We start from the raw sequence: 20,423 nt of genomic DNA on the forward strand, positions 1-20,423 counted from the left end.
AGTACCAACACTTCCAGTTTAACAAAGGAAGATTTTCATCCTTTTCGGTACAGATGACAGATTTGTGTGATCTTCCCTTCTTAATGGAGTTGAGTGGTCACAGTATAGTGAGCAGATATCTAAATTTGTCACCTCTCTATATTTCGATGTTTTATAATATTTAAGAATATATATTTCAAAATAGTGGTATATTCAGAAGATAGAGTTTTAAGTGAGACAAATGTGAGTTAGAATTTTAAATGCTGTCTTTTACCAAGTTTGTGACGGGAAAAAATTGTTGCTCTTTTACAGCTTTGCTTAAAGATGTGTTTTAAGAGTTAAGTAAAATCATGTTGATAAAATACTTGGCATAGGGCCTGGCATTCATTTGCACTTCTTCAGTTCTGCAGTTACCCATCTACTACAGATCTGAGACAGTGAATAAATTCATTGACAGAATTTTGACACATACTAAGCTTTTTACCTCCAAGTTGGAATGCAGTCAAGCATCACTGTTCTATTAACTACTATTTGTAGCTCTATTGAGATATAACTGACACAAATTGTACATATTTAAGGTATACAATTTTATGTTTTAATATACATCTTCATTTTGAAATGATTACCACAGTCAAGCTAATTAATATATCTATCGCCTCACATAGCTACCTGCTTTTTGTGGTGAGAACACCTGAGATTTACCCTCTTATCAAATTTCAAGTGTACAATACAGTAGCATTAACTACGTTCACCATGTTGTCCATTAGATCTCAGAGCTTAGTTATCTTGAATAGCTGAAATTTTATACCTTTAGACCAACATCTCCCCATTTTCCCCTACTCCTCCTTCCCCAACTCTGACAACCACCATTTTACTCTCCGTTTGAGTTTGACTATGTTAGAGTCCAGATATAAGTGAGGTCGTGTATTATTTGTCTTTCTATGTCTGGCTTACTTCACTTAGCATAATGTTCTCCAGGTTCATCCATGTTGTTGCAAATGGCAGGAATTTCTTTTTATAAAGGCTGAATAATATCATCTTATTTTATAAACATATATATCTCCCACATTATCTTTATCCATTCATCTTTGATGAAAACAGGTTGGTTCTGTATCTTGGCTATTGTAAATAATGCTTCAAAGAACATGAAAGTGCAGCTGTTTCTCCAATAAACTGATTTTATTTCCTTTCGATATATACTCAGAAGTGGAATTGATGGGTCAAATGGCAGTTCTACTTTTTTATTTTTTGAAGAATTACTATTTTTTTTCATTAATGGCTGTGTCAATTTACATCCCCACCAGTAGTATGTAAGGGTTCCCCATTTCTCCACATCTTCACAACACTTGGTACGTCTTGTTTTTGATAATAGCCATTCTAATAGTGTGAGGTAATATCTTATTGTGGTTTTGATTTGTATTTTTCTGACATTTAGTGATGTTCAGCACCTTTTCATACATATGTTAGTTTGTTTTATGTCTTCTTTTGAGAAATATGCATTCAGGCCTTTTGCCCATTTTTAAGTCAGGTTATTTTTTTGCTATAGAGTTGTTTAAGTTTCTTATATATTTTGGATATTTGCCTCTTATCAGATATACAGATATATAATACATATGTATATGTATGTGTATATACATATGTGTATGTGTATATACATATATACATTATTATATACACATTATATACATAGACACACAATAATTAGGAAATATTCTTATTCTGTAGGTTGCCTTTTTACTCCATTGACTTTTCATTTGCTTTGCAGAAGAATTTTAGTTTGATGCAATCACTCTTGTTTATTTTTGCTTTTGTGGCCTGTGCTTTTAATCATATCTTAAAAAATATGGTCATCGAGATTTTTCCCTTTGTTTTCTTCTAGTAGTTTTACAGTTTTAGGTCTTGTGTTTAAGTCTTTAGTTCATTTTCAGTACAATTTTGTATATGGTATGAGAAAAGGGTCCAATTTCATTGTTCCGTGTGTGAATATTCAGTTTTCCTGGAACCATTTATTGAAAAGACTGTTCTTCCCCGTTGTGTGTTCTTGGCACCCTGTTGAAAAATCAGTTAGTTGTAAATGCATGGATTTATTTATGGGCTCTCTATTATGTTCCATTTGTTTATGTGTCTGCTTTTATGCCAATACCATACTGTCTTGATTATTATAGCTTCGTAATATATTTTGAAGTAAGGTAGTATGATGTCTTCAGCCTTGTCCTTCTTTATCAGGATTTCTTCGACTATTCGGGTGTCTTTTGTGGTTCTACATACACCTTTGAATAGATTTTTTTATTTCTGAGGAAAATTCAGTTGGAATTTTGCTAGGGATTTCATTAAATCTGTAGAGTTCTTTGGTTAGTATGGACTTTTTAATAATATTAATAATATTAATTTTAATAATATTAATTCTTTCAGTCCACGAACATGGGATACTTTTCCATTTCATTGTCTCTTCTGTAATTTTCTTCATCAATATTTTCTGTTTTCCAGTGTACAAGTCTTTTAACTGCATGGTTAAATTTATTCCTAAGTATTTTATTGCTATTGTAGATGGAGTTATTTTAAAATTTTTCTCATGAGATAATTTTTTATCTGTTCATAAAGGTTCCACTGATTTTTTGTATGTTGATTTTATATTCTGCAACTTTACTGAATTTATTAAGACAATAATTTTTTGTTGTCTTTACAGACTTCAGAATTTTCTCTATACATGATCATATCATCTCATCTGTAGAGATAATTTTACTTTTTCTTTCCAATTAGTTGCCTGTTAAAATCTCCCTCCCTCCTTCCCTCCCCTCCCTTCCCCTCCCCTTCCTTCCCCTCCCCTTCCCTCCCCTCCTTTCCCTTTCCCCTCCCCTTCATTCCCCTCCCCTTCCCTCCCCTCCCTTCCCTTTCCCCTCCCTTCCCCTTCCCCTCCCCTCCCTTCCCCCTCTCCTCCCCCTCCCCTCCCCTCCCCTCTCCTCCCCTCCCCTCCCCTCTCCTCCCCTCCCCTTCCCTCCCCTTCCCTTCCCTTCCTCCTTATTGTTAAAAGACGAGGTCTTGCTCTGTTGCCCAGGCTGAAATGCAGTGGCACAATTATAGCTCATTTCAGACTCAAACTCCTGGGCTCAAGTGATCCTTTCACCTCAGCCTCCTAAGTAGCTGGGACTACTAATAATAGTAAATAACTTTAAATTACTAATACTAAATACTTTTAAATTATTTTCTTGTTTATTTGCTCTCGTTAATAGAAGTGGCAAAAGGGGACATCCTTGTTTCACACCAAATCTTAGAGGAGAAGCTTTCAGTATTTTTCCATTGATTTTTTCAGTTCCAGGATATCTGCTCAGTTTTAGTTTGTGGTTTCTATTTCTTTATTAAGAAATATTTTGTTAATTTTTTTTTATTTTATTATTATTATACTTTAAGTTTTAGGGTACATGTGCACAATGTGCAGGTTAGTTACATATGTATACATGTTCCATGCTGGTGTGCTGCACCCATTAACTCGCCATTTAGCATTAGGTATAGCTCCTAATGCTATCCCTCCCCCCTCCCCCCACCCCACAACAGTCCCCACAGTGTGATGTTCCCCTTCCTGTGTCCATGTGTTCTCATTGTTCAATTCCCACCTATGAGTGAGAACATGCGGTGTTTGGTTTTTTGTCCTTGCGGTAGTTTACTGAGAATGATGATTTCCAATTTCATCCATGTCCCTACAAAGGACATGAACTCATCCTTTTTTATGGCTGCATAGTATTCCATGGTGTATATGTGCCAATTTTCTTAATCCAGTCTATCATTGTTGGACATTTGGGTTGGTTCCAAGTCTTTGCTATTGTGAACAGTGCTGCAATAAAGAAACTACCATCAGAGTGAACAGGCAACCTACAAAATGGGAGAAAATTTTCACAACCTACTCATCTGATGAAGGGCTAATATCCAGAATCTACAATGAACTCAAAAAAATTTACAAGAAAAAAACAAACAACCCCATCAAAAAGTGGGCAAAGGACATGAACAGACACATCTCAAAAGAAGACATTTATGCAGCCAAAAAACACATGAAAAAGTGCTCACCATCACTGGCCATCAGAGAAATGCAAATCAAAACCACAATGAGATACCATCTCACACCAGTTAGAATGGCAATCATTAAAAAGTCAGGAAACAACAGGTGCTGGAGAGGATGTGGAGAAATAGGAACACTTTTACACTGTTGGTGGGACTGTAAACTAGTTCAACCATTGTGGAAGACAGTGTGGCGATTCCTCAGGGATCTAGAACTAGAAATACCATTTGACCCAGCCATCCCATTACTGGGTGTATACCCAAAGGACTAGAAATCATGCTGCTATAATATTTGTTAACATTTTGTTCTTGTATTGCTTTGCTTACTTTATTTAGTTGTGATCTTGTAGTTCATTGAGCTTTTTTAAGCTGGTTATTTTGATTTGTCTCAGTTTGTAGGTCTTCATTTTCTTAGGGTTAGTTACTGGAGCTTTACCAGTTTCCTTTGGTTGCATTGTTAGTGGCAGTGGTGGCCCATTGGGAGCAGCTGCTGCCATGACACCAACTGCAGTAGGGGAGGTATGGTGGGGCTGTGTGCTCCATGGAGCAGGCAGGAGCCCCACTCTCCTGGGTGCATCTGCAGCTGCCCAAGTTGCAGCTGTGGCTTGGACCTCTCTGTGTACTTGGGGGCTGGAAGCAGGCAGGAGTCCCGCCCTCCCAGGTGCAGCCTCAGCTGTGGACCCAGGCATCTTTGCACTCTCAGGGTCCTGGAAAGGCCCTCGCTGCCCCTGCAGGCTCAGAGGTGTCTGCTCCTGCTGCTTGGCCTCTCTTGGCTCCTGACTCCTTCTCCAATCTCAGAGCAAGGTTGGGGCTGAGCCCAGGTGCTGTTGCAACTTAGCTGGGTGTGCACACACTCAGGGCAGTGCTGATACACCAACCCCCTGCTGTCTCAGCCCCCTCCAGACTTTGGGCACCAAGGAGCACAGGAGGAAGGCTAAGCAGGGACTGAGGGCAGTTCAGTGCTGGCCTGCAGGGACCCCTTTTCATGAACAGCCTGATCTCCATGAATGGGGGCAGGAGGCAGACAGGTGCCTGAGTAGAAAGGGCAAGTCCTTAGTGAAGCCTCACCTTCAAGCTGGATAGGGCCTAAAGCCTGGGGCCCGGGCTGCCAGTCCCACAGACCAGAGTGGGAACTTGTGGTGCTTTTTCTAGGCCCATCCATGGCAACCCATGGACCAATCGGTGTGCACTTCCCTGCTCTGAGGCCCATAAACACCCTGGACTCAGCCAGACTTGTGGAGATTATTGGATGACCGGATGTGGAGAGGAGCTACCCACTCCATGGTCTCCTTTGTGCTGACAGCTGAACACTTATCGAGACACCCTGCCTGCAGAGAGGAGCTACCCAAATCAAGTTCTCCTTTGAGTTGTTCTGTCACTCAATAAAGCTCCTCTTCACCATGCTCACCCTCCACTTGTCTGCACACCTAATTCTTCCTGGACACAGGACAAGAACTTGGGAGCCACCACATGGCAGGTCTAAAAGAGTTGTAACACAAACTGAAACATGCCCCTTGCTCATCATGTTGTGGATGACAAGAAGGAGAGAAGAGAGAAGAGCTGTGGCCCTCTGGGGAGCCCAGACCTGGGAACTCTCAGAGCCTGCATTCCTGGCATCTCCAAGCTTCCATGTGCCACTCAGTTCCCCAGTGCCACCTGTGGAAGCTGCTTGTGGTACACCTGGACCAGCTGCAGCCTTGTAGGGATCCAGCACCCATGCTGGCACCTGGAGTTGCCTACCCTGCCACAGTCAGCATGCCTGGTTTTGTGTAGTGGCTGAACCCCAAATGGGGCTGAAGCCAAGTCCCCAGGGGCATGGGCTGCTTTTGAATCTATAGCCAGGACTATTGTCAGCAGGCCTATCACCAGGGCATGGGCCTGCCCTTTCAAAGTGGGCTTTCTTATTCTTGGGCTCCATCAGGGTTTCACAACCTCCTACCTGGATCCCAAGGCTCCCACAAAGGCACTTTTGTCCATGGGTGGCTGGAAAATTGTTGCTTCTGTAGGGGGATGATGGCTGGGGACCTCCTATTTCTCCATCTTTGTCTCTGTTAACTATTCTTTAAAAATGCCAAGATGTGGGGGCTTTGTTGTCTGTATTTTTTTGCTCTCTTAATTGCTCTGAAAAGAAATAGTATGAAAATAATAAACTTCATTGGAACCAGAGCTAAGGACAGTTTGGCCCATCTCTACACAACTTGCATTGTGGAGTTCACAGCGTTGTTCATAAAAATAAAAAACAAATAAGATCAAGGCTACCACTAAATTCAGCTATCACACTAAGAGCTCATTCTATTGAGGGAACTTTTATGTAATGGAAAAGCACCTTCAGCATAGCCTTGGAGTGCGATCTCTACTCCTTGCAGTAGGTGAACATCATCTTTCTCAATGAGTATTCTAGAATCACAGAATTTGGATTACAGGAGAATCCTTAAAGGGCACCATGAATTTAAGGTCGTATGTGCTTTCAACTCAATTTCCAGTTAAACAATGCCCACACCCAGGGCTGTTCAGCTGAATCAGGAAGAGTGTTTAGAATCCATCTTTGAACTCAGCTTAGTCATGTGGTCTCTCTGTCCCTGCTGAGGCTTCAGCTACATCGATGATTGTGCACCCCCCAGATACCCTTTTCAGTCACCTGGTATCATTCTATTTGTTTTAAAGTGGACAGCATAGTTCTCAAAGTTAAATGACCCAACTCTATTCATTTGACTGTTCTGGGATTAGATTCTGGTCATGGCCCCTGGCTTCTAACTACTTAGGTTTTTAATGCAGACCTTGTACTAAGCTGATAGTGCAATTCCTAGAGTATTTTATAACATTTCCATCTAAGAAGTCCATTTCCAGTGAGGTCAATGCCTTTAGTATTCATTGCTTAGCTCTAAACTTGTATGTAAATTGGAGATTAAAAAAATCCTTAATTTAAAATAGTGATCTGGAAGACTCTATGCTTCTAAAATTTGTCCATGAATCCTCCTCTTTTATAGGTCCTCGTAGCAGGTAATATAAAGTGGAAAAACATGTATGTAAATTTTATACTGTGATACTCCCTGTTGCACAGCTTCTCCAATTTAAAATGACTTGATGCATGAGAGAAAGGAGAGCTAACATTTCATTTGTGCCTTTTCTCAGATGATAGAATAGATACAAAAAGATCATCATAATAAGAACATCCACGAGAATGAAGCTGACTTATTTTTACAAACCTTACATAAACCTTGAATTTTCCAGGGAAACAGGGAGTCACAAAAAGGCAGTGAGGTTTTAAAGAACAAAAATCTAATGGCCTAATAAAGATATAAACAAAAATAATAAAATATTAACTTGGTTTCTTCATCTTTGAAGTAACCAAGTTGGATGTTGGGTCAGATTATACCTCTAATGTAATATAATTTTACACTTCTTTGTTCACTACCAACAATATATGCCATAAAAATGTCTAGTCGAGAGGTATCTTAAAGAACCACTGGAAACGAGATATAGAACTTTAGACTTAACCACCATGAATTCCATAAATAACTGTCAATACCTATACACAGGTGATCTCTTTAATAAATTGAGAACTGAGAATTGTTTTTGATGAAAGTTTCATGAGTCTCTGTAGCCCCAGGGTTCTGAGCCCATGAATTGAAGGACTTTTTTACTTTACGTAATGCTGGAGCAATATCTTTAGAGGAGGACAAATCCATTTAAAATAAGCTCTCTGCAAATGCCACGGCCGCATTTTCAACCTGTGGGCTGTCACACAGACATGACTGGGCCTCGTAGTATACGCCACCAGCAAAGTGCAGCACCTGTGAGGCACACACCTTCAGTTTATGTGAACCTGAATCAGGCATGAGCATGCACACCCAGACGTGCAATGGAAATAGCAGCACAGCACCGCTGGGCTCTCACTAACCCCGCATATGGGAGTGACAGCTGTTACTTGTGCTTGGAGCAGATTCTCTAAGCATATGGTAACTGTGGTAAGGATAGTAATCTCTGCTCTAACAGTTGGTTTGGCATAAGGGATTATTGTTGGGAAGCATTTCTTCCTTTTTTAACTAAAAAATTGCAACTGGTATCACTATTTTTGATTTAAAGATATTTTCAGCCTCTGCCACTGTACCGTATCACACAACAATGCAGAGGTGTTCCATCAAGATTGTGCTGAACTTCATAAGAGCGATTTCATAAATATATGCACTTTTGAAAAAGGAGCCATAAAATGAAATTGTGGTTGTTCCAGAACAATCTCTGTCAAGGGTGATGTTCACTCCCGAGCCTCTGATCACCATCCTCAATAATAACAATAAAATTGCCTGACTGACCTCCTAACAGACTTGTGGTTTCCTGTTATTGCTAATGTTCTGTCTGTGGAAGGCAGACGCAGTTTCTCTCAGGTGCACCATTAAATTAGGTGACAGAGTGCTACTGCGTGACTGGTAACATATTGAAGGGAAGATCAAGGAATGCTGCAAGACGGCCCAGGGAGATGTATCAGAAACAAACCTTTTCATTTTCCAAGCATGAAGCTCCTATCAGACGACTGTTGTGAATGCCCATGAAAATCATAATTTATCATTTAGGGTGCTTCTGAGATAAATCTTATCACAGATTTTTCTTCATTTTCTTTCTCCTCCAACATTATCAAGATTACCAAGGATGATGTTGGGATAAGAAGATTGCTGACACCAAAGAGTGAAAATCTATGCTTTCAGGTTGTCTTTACTAAGCACAAAAGCCCTCAGAAAGAATAAATTAGGCTAACTTATTAGCCTAATTTAGCTGGAGACACATTGACAGCAAACTGAATCTTGAAGTTTCTCAGTGGAATATATGGGGTCATATATTCTACCGTGAACAGCATTGGAGATTTTAACAGGACAAAGAAAATCCTCTGATTACTTATGCTCTGTTCTACTTGATCCAATGATGTCCTCTGTACATGGTTGTGTTCCAGGACCCAGATGTAGAGGACAGGGCAGAACTGTACTCTCTGAGCTTTTTACCCTCAGTTTTCTATGAAAGCCTAGCTTTTCTACATTACCAAGCTTCATGATTTTTTTTTTAACTTCTCTCGAAATATAAATCCAATTTTCACTTAATAGGGTCTTCTACTGTTTTTTCATTTGCATTCTCTTCCTTGAAGATTGTATTCATTTTTGTTACTGTAACTATCACATCCACATGAGTGGCTCCCAAATCCATCCCTGGGCTCACTTTCTACTCTTCCAGGCCTGTCTCCCACCAAAGCTCTTTCACCGACCTTGACTGGTGAAAACTACCAAAAGTTTTATGTTTCTAGGCTCCATGATGCTCCTTCAGTCTTCAGCGTCATTTCCTGGTTCCTTTCTTGTTAGAAATTCTGCCTATCTTTAAGCACAACAGTGTTATGGAACCTGTATCACCCAGTTCAGCTGATATTAAAAATAATGTTTTAATCAGCGTTACATGGTGTCTATTGCTAGTCTGAGCTAATGCAAGCCTGTATGTTGCTGGGCAGCACTGTTGAATGTCAGCTCTGCGTATCACACTTCTTGACATTTGTGTTTACAAGTCTGTCTCTCCCGCCAGACTTGTCATGCTGAAAGTTTCCTGATGTCTAGGCCTCATTCACATGTTAAATCTTGATCATGTTCCCAGTGCATAGGTACTTAAACGGCCGTTTGAATTCTAGTGAGTGAATAATATTTCTTGATTCTATGGCTTTGTTTCCATCATTCGAGCCTTATTTCACATTTACTGCTTATATATTGTATTCCTATGTTGATTTATATTGACCCTTTTCCATATGGACTAATGTCAAATGTCTATTTTGGTAGCTTAATATTCCATATTTCAAGCTGTTATTCCTCCTTAAAAGGATAATATTGAATGATAATTACAACATCTGATCAATTTCCTATTATTCTGAAATCTGACATCCAAATTCTAGATAAAAATCTTTTATATCTCTGTGTTAAATGGAATAAGCCAAGAGTGAAACTCTGAAATATTTCTAAAACATTTTTTTCTTTCTCTTTTAAAACATTTCTATATCAACCCACTGATTAAGATTTTTATGGCAGGCTGTACACCCTGCTATGTGTATATGTAACTCTATTGACTCTAGTATATATTTATCAATACAGGTTGAGTATCCCTTATGTGAAATGCTTGGGACCAGAAGTGTTTTGGATTTCAGATTCTGGAATATTTGCATATATATAATGAGGTATCTTAGGGATGGTACCCATGGCTAAGCATAAAACTCATTTATGTTTCATATATACCTTATAAACATAGTCTAAAGGTAATTTTATACAATAGTTTTATTAATTTTGTGCATAAAAAATTGTGTTAAGTACTTACATGTGGAATTTTCTGCTTGTGGTATCATGTCAGATTTCTAAGGCTTTGAAGTTTGAAGCATTTTGGATTTCAGATTTTCAGATTAGGGATGCTCAATCAGTATATTACAAAAAATCTTTTTCACCTGTCCTATGGGAATTGAGACACAGTATGTCTATATGTTCAAATCTTGAGCTTATAAATATAGTTATTATAAGATTATTGAAGAGAGGAGTCTGAGATAACTGGGCATGGCTGGCATGTCTTCTTCCTTGAGGCTCTGCAACCATCTGTCATTGTTTGATTCTGGAGCATATTTCCTGGGGCTTTGCATTACGGTTCTGCAAAGAAACAGAACCAATAGGATATACAGATCTATAAGAGGAAATTAATTATGGGACTTGGCTCATGGAATTATGGATGCCAAGAATTCCCACAACATGACATCTGCATGAGAACTAGGAATTCTGTGGCGTAATTCAGTCCGAGTCCCAAGAGCTGAGAAGGAAGGGAGCTGATGGTGTCACTCCCAGACAGAGACCAAAACCTGAGAATGGGGGTGGGAGGGAGGTTGGTGTGTAAAGGGATGGGGGAAGGGTGTGAGGTTGTTGGTGTAATTTCAAGGCCTGAAGTCTGAAGGCCTGAAACCAAGAGCTTGGAGGTTCAAGGGCAGGAGGATAGATGTTCCAGCATAAGGAGAGAGTGAATTCACACTTCTTCTGCCTTATTTTTCTATGCTGGCCTTCAATGGATCGAATGCTGCCCACCATCTTGGTACCCAGTAGGTAGGTGTCATTCAGTCCTTTACTAGTCTACTGATTCAAATGCTAATCTCTCCCAGAAACACCTTCATGGACACACCCAGAATTCATGTTTTACCAGCTCTCAGGGCATTCCTTAGCCCAGTCCGATTAACATATAACATTGACCATAAAATAACAGACCCTTTAGATATAAGACCACTGGCCCCAGTTGTCATCATGATAGATACTTGAAAATATTAATTGCCCAAGCAGAGAACATGGATATCACATATAAGACTTAAGGGTTAATACCGAGAAGATAAATGCAAGGAGTTGGTGAGTTGAGATTGAGCGTAGACAGCAAGTCCAGCAGGTGTAAACAAGAGCAGCTCGTTCTGAGAAAGTTTCTTCATAAGTGGATCATGTGAGAAGTGATCATTGTCATCTCCTGACCATATATATGCCATGCATATCCATGACCCAACCTTTCTTTAATGGACAGTCCATGATTCTCCATTGTCCATTTGGACTGAAATTGAACATTTGCACATTCTTTTTTGAGACGGCCCCTCCATTAGAATCATATAGCACTTTCAATTCTTAGCCATCTTTTCTCCCAGAAAATGAAAATGACACGTGTATAACAAATTCAACTATGGGCTTCCTGGAGTCCCTGTGCACTCACATATTCATACCTGTTCTTGCCTTCTAGGGCACCATGCCGGTTTTTCATACCTTGCACCAGAGCTTTAGAATGCAGAAGTCACCTTGTTTAGCAAGTTCTAATACATTGCACAGAGTGTTCAATTAGGCCCACTTTATTTGATTTTATTTTTAATTCTGAAAAAGAACCTTAAACATGACCCTCAAAAAAGTGTCTTAACCTTTAGAAAACATGTCTAGAAGCAGAGGAAATTAAGGCATCCACAGGATTCCCTTGAGCAACAATGGAAGCCTCAACTGTGAAAACTCTGACAGCTCTTCCTGGTTACCATGGTGAGAGAAGGCTTTCTTGTTCATAGGCCATTAACAGGATGCTCATGTTCTTCAAGGTTTTATATTAATTGTTTGGTGTACCTTCCTCTCCTCCTACATAATGTAAATGTGTTGAACCAGGGCATAAACCTTACCTAAGGAATGGTGAGCTGAGCCTTTAAGATGAACAAGACTTCTCCTTCCACTTATCTAAATTCTGTGTGTACAGTAAATGTGCTATGCATCATTATTCCATCTCTAGTATATGTTTACAAGCACCTCCAACCATTTCCAATATTTCCTTTTAAAATAATATGTATCCTGTGGCCTGACTTGCAATACAAAACCATAGAATTAATGCTGCCTGACTGTGGAAGCTTTGTATGTGATGGATAAGGCACTTAGAACTGATGTACCTTGCACCTTCATTTCAAAGCAATACTTCTGTTTCATAAAACACATTTACTATGCAAAACCAGTTTTTACATCCTGATTTTTCATTGCTATTTGGGATATCCTATGAACATTAAACAATTCTTATCTTTCTTTTTCTCAGCTGCTGATAATTATTTCACTTTCTCTCCCTAAAGTCTACCCTAACATCTTTTGAACAAGTGCTCCCTTTTTGATATCACCTTTGTATGAGTACATGAAAAAAATCCCGATCATATCCTATAGTAATTTCTTTTCTTTAGTCTTATCATTTGTTAAGTGAAAAGTAATGAGAGGGCATTAATAATAAAGGCAATATTGAAATGAGCAGAACGAATTGGGCTACAATTATATTGTTACCACACAACTGTGTTTCTTCTATTTTCCCATTGAGGCACAGTAAGTATTTCTGGAAGAAAAAAAAAGAGATAACACTTTACATAGAATTTATAGGTGTCTGTTATAACCTCTAGATTCCAAAGCTGAGGATTACTTACCATATGATGATCTGCTCAATAAATGAGAAAAAGACCTAAATTCATAGCTCCTGGGAATCCCTGAGCAGTTGGGTAAGATAATTTCAGTAGAGAGTTTGGCTTTAATAGAAGCTATTTGTTAGTGATTAAAGGAAATTTAACTGTAAAACCTTATCTGAAGTTATGGTTCTTAACAACTAATGACCTACTCTGTAACCAAGGATAAACTACTGTTATAGGTAGAATATCTTATAATTTCAAAAGGAACTCATTAATAACCATGTACCCAGTGGATTGTGTCAGAATGCAAAGAAAAAAGAGGGTATATAAATTCTATTGATTGTTGAGACCAATATTTATCGTCAATAATTTTCTCATTTTTCCTGTAATAATACAACATCTGTTTCTGTTATTAAGTTTAATGTTGAATAATAGAACATTAAATAATGTTAAATATAATAGAACATCAAATAATGGTAATGTTAATAGCTTAACATTAAATAATAATGTTTGTTAAAGCTTATGTTAATTGAATCTTAGGGTGAAATAAGATCTTTATATTACAATACAGTGGAAATATATAGGCACCAAAGGGTCATCTTGGTCCTAGAGTTTCTTTTTTAAAAAAATTTTCACCATTGATCAATCCTATAGTTTCTGTAGGAATACTGTTCACTAGTATTTCAAGAAAAAAAATCAAAGCTTTATGGGGATGTTCTCAATGTTATCCAGAAAGCTTAACTCCAAAAATTGAACAATGTAATAACAAAAACAACAACAGCAACACCAATAACAAAATAACATAAGCTAACCCCACAAATCAGAAAGAGTAGTGAGTGCATATGTTTTCTTGAAGAAATTGAGCAAAAAGCCTTCCTTGTAGAATACAAAGTGCAGAATGATTGTTAATCTTGATAATCTGCTCAAAGGAAAGTAGTCTTCAGAGGCTAATATTTCACATTAAGGGAAAGCAGGCTGCTAGAAGCAAGGGCAGAGGAAATCCTTTAACATGATATTCACTTTGGAATACAATTTATATAAAACATCATAAGATGGGTATGCTATTTGAGTTACAGTGAACAAATTTTAATTGGAGATGGAGCAATTAATTATAATCAATAAACTCTATGATACATTATCTAAGATATCAAAGAAGTAATTTAATTAAAAAATTTATTGAACACTTGGCTGAGATTTGTGAAAAATGCAAAAAAGACAATACATCTTCTCTTCTCTTAGGCAACCCACTTTCTGAAGAAAGAGACTTGCTGGAATGGCAAGTACTGCTCCTAAAGGAAACAAATGGGACTAGAGAAGACAGTTAATTATCATTCATTTCTGTGCGAAATTGGGGTTGCTTCTACATGGAGAAACATTCAATTATATTGGGTATCATTTGCCTAAGTGTGAACTATAAGAGTCATTGATGACTTGTTAACAACGAAAAAGCATTTATTATTACTTTCTCAGTGGTCTGAGACAGAAAGTTAATTCAAACTTCCCTAAGCAAAAGGGATATGAGCATAATGGTTCTGGAAATGAAACACTGATGTGATTTTTACTGTTTGAAGTTTCAGGCAAACCAAGAGTCCCTTCCCCTTCCTCTTCTCTTTCCCCTTTGCCTCCCCTCCCCTCCCCTCTCCTTGCCCTCCCCTCCCCTTTTTCCTTTCCTTCCCTTTCTCCTTTCCTTTCCTCTTTCTTTTCCTCTTTCCTTTCCTATCCCCTTTCCTTTCCTTTCCTTTCTTCTTTCTTCTTTCCTTTCACACTTTCATGTGTGAAATTCTGACTTAAGGAGGTGGAGTACTTTTATTTTGCTCTCTCTTGTGTAGGGTTAGCCCTGACCAAACCTAATCGGCCGAGCAGTATTTTTGAAGAGTGAGAGAAAGGATAGTTTCCCAAAGGAAGTGACTTAGGTAGATAGATACATGTCTACTTAAGTATACCAACATTTAATTGATTAACTGGAAGAAAGAAACAGAAAACTTTGGTGATTTTTTTTACTAAGTAGAAGATGGTATTAACAGAAAATAAAGAAAATATTTTAATTTCTTCTTCTGGGTTGAAGGTCATGAAACCAAACAGAAAGGACAACAAGAAAAGTGAATACCTGAACACACAGATGATTTTAAGGAATAAGATTTTATAATTTATTTATTGTAGGTCTGTGATTTCTTAAGTGTGTTTCTCATGTGCGATATGATAAAAGTATTCCATGGGCAAATAAATATGTTCAGCATTGCCTATTACATCCTTTTCTTCATGATTTTCAATATATGCTTGTATACAAGAGGCTGAAGTGTTTGAAAGTAAATAAGCCTATTTTACTTTGTTTAAAAATATCATTTATTCTATTTTACCACGGATTTTTAAAAACATCCCCACTATGAAAATTCCAAACACTGGCTTTAGAAATGAAGAGTCCTAATCCTTATCAAGAGACCTAGAAATGGTAATTTGAACAGAAATGAGAAAGGTTAAAACTACTAGGTAAAACCAGGTGTTGTGATGTACAGAAGGTATAATTTAGAAAAATTATTAGCTATCAGGAAGTGGCAATGAGGAATTGACAGGCACTCGATTATCTTTGGAAACTGTAGGATGTTTTTACATCAGCAAATAGGATATGAATAATCAAATATAGGATTGTAAATATGATCTTAAGCAGATTATTAAACATAGGATTTCTGTGTAATTATTGAAAAAAATATGACCACTCTGAAGTGTGTTGGAGTTACCCAATAGTAGTCTCTCCAAATTAAGCTTATTTATTATGTAGATCAATGAAGGGTTGTAAACAGTGTCTCTGTTTATATTTTAGTAAGGCATGTGTTATGGACTGAATTGTGTCTGCCTCAGAAAAGATCTGTTGATGTCATAGCCTCCAGTACCTCAGAATGTGACCTTATTTGGAAACAGAGTCTTTACACAGGTAATTAAGTTAAAAGGAGGTAGTTAGGGTGGGCCGTAATCCAATATAACTGATGGTCCTTATGAAAGGGGAAATTGGGGGCACATACAGACGTGAACAGAAGGGAAACGATGTACAGGTATAGGAAGAAGTCAGCCAAGTGACTGCACTGAAGCATCTACATGCCAAGGAATGTCAAGGATTGCCTGCAAACACTGGAAGCTAGACGAGGCAAGGAAAGATGCTTCTCTAAAACTGTCAGAGAGAGCATGACCCTGCCAGCACCTTCATTTTGGACTTCTAACCACCGGCACTAATAAGAAAATAAATGTATGTTGATTTAAGCTGCTCAATTTTTGGTATTTTGATACGGCAGCTCTAGGAAATGAATACAGCATGCAACAAGGTCATAATAGCAAAGTCTTTCACCCTCTTATTATGTGGCAGTCATATTTTATTTGCCATATTCTTCCCTCTATCAACTATTTGTAGAAGGTAGTAATTAGCAATCTCAGCAACTGGAAACTTGTATTTGTTTTCTCGATGACACCCTGAGCAGTTACCAGTATCTAGTCAGCACCCAACCAACACCTCTTGGTTCCTGAGGTCATATTTTAACAAAGGCAGGTCTCCTGATAGCAGTTGGCTTGTCCAATCTAATATAACAAGTGCATATCACCTTCACAAATGACCTCACACCAATGTGCTTGGGTAATATACTAAGAATTCTTTCTTTTTTTTTTTTTTTTTTTTTTTTTGAGATGGAGTCTTGCCCTGTCCCAGGCTCCCAGGCTGGAGTGCAGTGGCATGATCTCAGCTTACTGCAACCTCTGCCTCCCGAGTTCAAGCGATTCTCCTGCCTCAGCCTCCCGAATATCTGGGATTACAGGTGCCTGCCACCACACCCAGTGAATTTTTGTATTTTTAGTAGAGATGGGTTTTCACCCTGTTGGCCAGGCTGCCCTCAAACTCCTGACTTCAGGTGATCCACCTGCCTCGGCCTCCCGAAGTGCTGGGATTACAGGCGTGAGCCACCACGCTCGGCCAAGAATTCTTTAAAAAACACTCGATAGCCTGGGGATTCATCCAAAACAAATGATTCTAAATTTAGTAAGGATGAATATGAAGAACTTTATCTGAGTCCTAAAAGTAAGTGCTGGAAGTCACGTCTCCAATGTTTCTTTTCATCATGATTCTCTGCTGGGAAGTCGTACTTGTCTTTAAAGTCCCACAGCTTTTGGCCTCATCCTCTGTGGAGCTACCACTGGCTCCGCAGGTGGACAGGGACTCCTGCTCCTGTGAGTGAGCTGGGCTTGGTGCCTAAGTACCCTGCAAAGACAAACGCACTGTGCTACCCCGTGTGTCTCTCTTTTCACCACACTGCACACGTGCCTTATTTTTCTACTCTACCACATCCAGGACCATAGTGGGCACATTTTTGTACATTTTTGAAATGTTGAACTAAAATCCTTTTAGTCAAAATGGAGAGATTTTGACAGCATAGATATTGATAGTTCTGTCGAGACAAAGTGCCAAGCAGCAATTCATTATTATTACCAGGTCAATTCTGTTATTCATTTTTAAATTATAAAAGAATATTATTATGTTCATGCTGTGCTTCCAGAGAAAGCTCCAGAGATTTCAAGATTTGCTAAAAAGCTACAATAATCAAAAGATAATTATCAATGTAAGATTAGACATACAAATCAATAGAACAGAATATAAAATCCAGAAATATATCCAGACACATGTAGTCAAAGTTGATTTTTGACAAAGTTCCAAGGTAATTCAAATAGGAAATAGTCATTTTTACAATGGTGTAACAACTAATTATAATGGGACAAATAAAACATCAACCCTTACCTCACACCACAGGCAAGATTTGAATTCAAATACATGATAGATCGAAATATAAGAGCTAAAACTACAAACCACCTACTAGAAAAAATATATTTGCAAACTTGGTTTAGGTAAAGGTTTCTTAGAATGCACACTGGTATGCTGGACAAAATAATTTCCTCCCCTCCACAAGTTGTACACATTTTTATCCCCAGAACTTCTAAATATGTTACCATACATGGCAAAAGGAACTTTTGTAGATGTGATTACATTAAGAATTTCGAGATGGGAGACATTATTTTTGATTATCCAGATGGGCTTAATGTAATCATAGAAATCCTTAAAAGCAGGAGGACATGTGACTGAAAAAGAACAGTCAGCAAGATATCAAGTTGCTGGCTTTGAAGATAGAGGAAGGGGACCATGAACCAAGGAATGCTGGCCACTTCTGGAAGCAGAAAGAGTCCCTAGAGCCTTCAGAAAGAAACACAGCCCTGCCAACACCTTGATTTTAGAACACTGAGGCCATGCCAAATGTCTAACCTATAGAACTGTCACATGACACATTTATGCTGTTGTAAGCCACTATGTTTCTGGTCATTTGTTACCACAGCAAAAGTAAACTAACACTATTGGTCTTTCTCACAGTGAAAAAATGCTCTTTGGAAGACATCATTAAGGCAATGGAAAAACAAGTTACAGACTGTAAGAACATATTTGGAATACACTTACTTGATAAAGGACTTGGTTCTAAAATATAACTGTATTGTATATACGTCATTTATATATCTTTATCTATATCTATCTATGTCCATGTCCACATATACAATTCAATAATATGACAAACAGCATAATTGAAAATGAGCAAAAGATTTCAACAGTTCATTAAATAAGACACATAAGTGGCTAGTAAGTACATTTTACTATCATCTGGTCATTAGGGAAATGAAAATTTTACAAAAAAACACAGTTTGCCACTATTCACTCACTTAAATAGCTAAAATTCTTAAACTGACAATCCAAATTGGAGGTGAGGCTATGAAGGAAATGGAACTCCCATTTCTTGTTGTTTGGAACTTTAAACACCTAAATATTCATGAAATGCCAAATGGATAAACAAATTGTGGCACATCCATACAATGGAACACTACTCAGCAATAAAAAGAGCAAAGTACAGATAACGATATGGGAGAATCGCAAAACCTAAGCTGAAGTAGCTAGACATGAAAGAGTACATCCTGTATAATTGCATCATATGAAACTGTAGAGAGGACAAATCAAATCTGTAGTTACAGAATGTAGATCAGTGTTTTCCTGGTGTCTGAAGAAGTTCTTCTGATTTTGGTGGTAGTTAGACTTGAGCATACAATTTCCTGTTGTTTATAGAGATGTCTGACTTACTAATCAATTTAAATGCATCTGCGTTTTTCAGAAAACAGAAAGGAACAATAAGTACACTATATAAACACTGGGGGATAATGAGTCTCTCCCTTCCTCCCTCTCTTTGACATTCTTCTTCATTTGTCCCAAATTCATCTTCTTTCTACCAAAATTCACCTAGGAAAAAAAGTTGGGTTGATTCAACAAGATTACATTGACTATGAAGAGACAATAATTTTTTACCTTCCTTTTCTTGTTTTAAAAATAAGCTGTGATGCAGAAATCACATGATTTATTATAGATGATGGTAATCATGGATGATATGATATCTGAAATTAACAAAGGCTGTCGCAAAAAAAAAAACCTGCCTTGGTAGAAATTGATAAATTCCTTTCAATATGCTTTTTCTGCTATTCTAATTGCCCAGACCAATTCATCAATCCTAGAAGTTATATTTGAATTGGTGGTAGTTACAACAGTTTAAAGCACCTAGGAAATACTAATGAGAGATTGCTAGTGAGTATCTCTTTCTTTTACCTCTCTAAAACAAAGAACATATATAGTATCTTAATTAGAAAGCAATCAGCAACTTCAAGCTTTCTGGACTTGCATTGAACCTCTATACTTCCTGCCTCTTCCCTCATTCTCAGGAGATGGCTTGGGCTTGAGAAGAGTCTGGAAATGTCAACTTTATGCCACGTAACATATGGACTGAATTGCATCTCCGCTCTTTCTTTGCTTTGTGTCTTCTGCTTCAATGTGGAAGTTGGTTCTTTCTTCTCTGTAAACCTAGTACCTCTCTCTGCCTTTCTCATCCTGTCCCCAGAGAGACCTTGTTTGCATTGATTAGCCCATTATTTCTTTTTTCATTATTTCACTGTCATCTTGCTCTTTCCAGTTTTTCTTTTTAAACCTGCTTAGATCTTTCCTTCCTTAGCACATCTGCCAGTGTTGTCTATACTGGTGTTTCAGGAACATTGGGGCCATATGTGAAGACTCTTCAAAACATATTTTGTCTAGCTCTATGATTAGAAATTGAGATTCAGTAGAAATTATATAAGTATTAGTAATCTTCCTTTTATTAATATACCCAGTGATTCTAAATGCAACTGATATATTAAATCAGCTGTCACTATCTCTATTTCTCAATTCCTATTCATTCCTTAGTAAACCTGCTCACTTGAACTTCCATTTCTTTTTAGCAGTTTTCTTGAGATAATAAACAGAATTTTTTCAGTCAGTCATTATGTTGTTTGAAAAATTAAAAAATACATTAAAATTGGAAAACTTTGTAGTATTAACATTTAGAGAAGATGAATATTCAGA

At 37.9% G+C, this 20,423-nt stretch overlaps 1 long non-coding RNA gene across 3 annotated transcripts in view; it reads left to right on the top strand.

The window, feature by feature from the left end:
• LOC117976851 (uncharacterized) overlaps positions 1–20,423 on the top strand; it is a 292,637-nt gene that overhangs the window by 207,742 nt on the left and 64,472 nt on the right. The window contains exon 4 of one of the 3 annotated variants that reach the window (XR_008621909.1): positions 15,789–15,899. The exons of the other annotated variants lie outside the window; for them this stretch is intronic. This is a non-coding gene — a long non-coding RNA (uncharacterized LOC117976851). The remainder of the gene's footprint in view (positions 1–15,788; positions 15,900–20,423) is intronic. 3 annotated transcript variants of the gene reach the window in all.

The sequence above is a fragment of the Pan paniscus genome, chromosome 17 (genome assembly GCF_029289425.2).
Source record: "Pan paniscus chromosome 17, NHGRI_mPanPan1-v2.0_pri, whole genome shotgun sequence".
Lineage (NCBI taxonomy): Eukaryota > Metazoa > Chordata > Mammalia > Primates > Hominidae > Pan > Pan paniscus.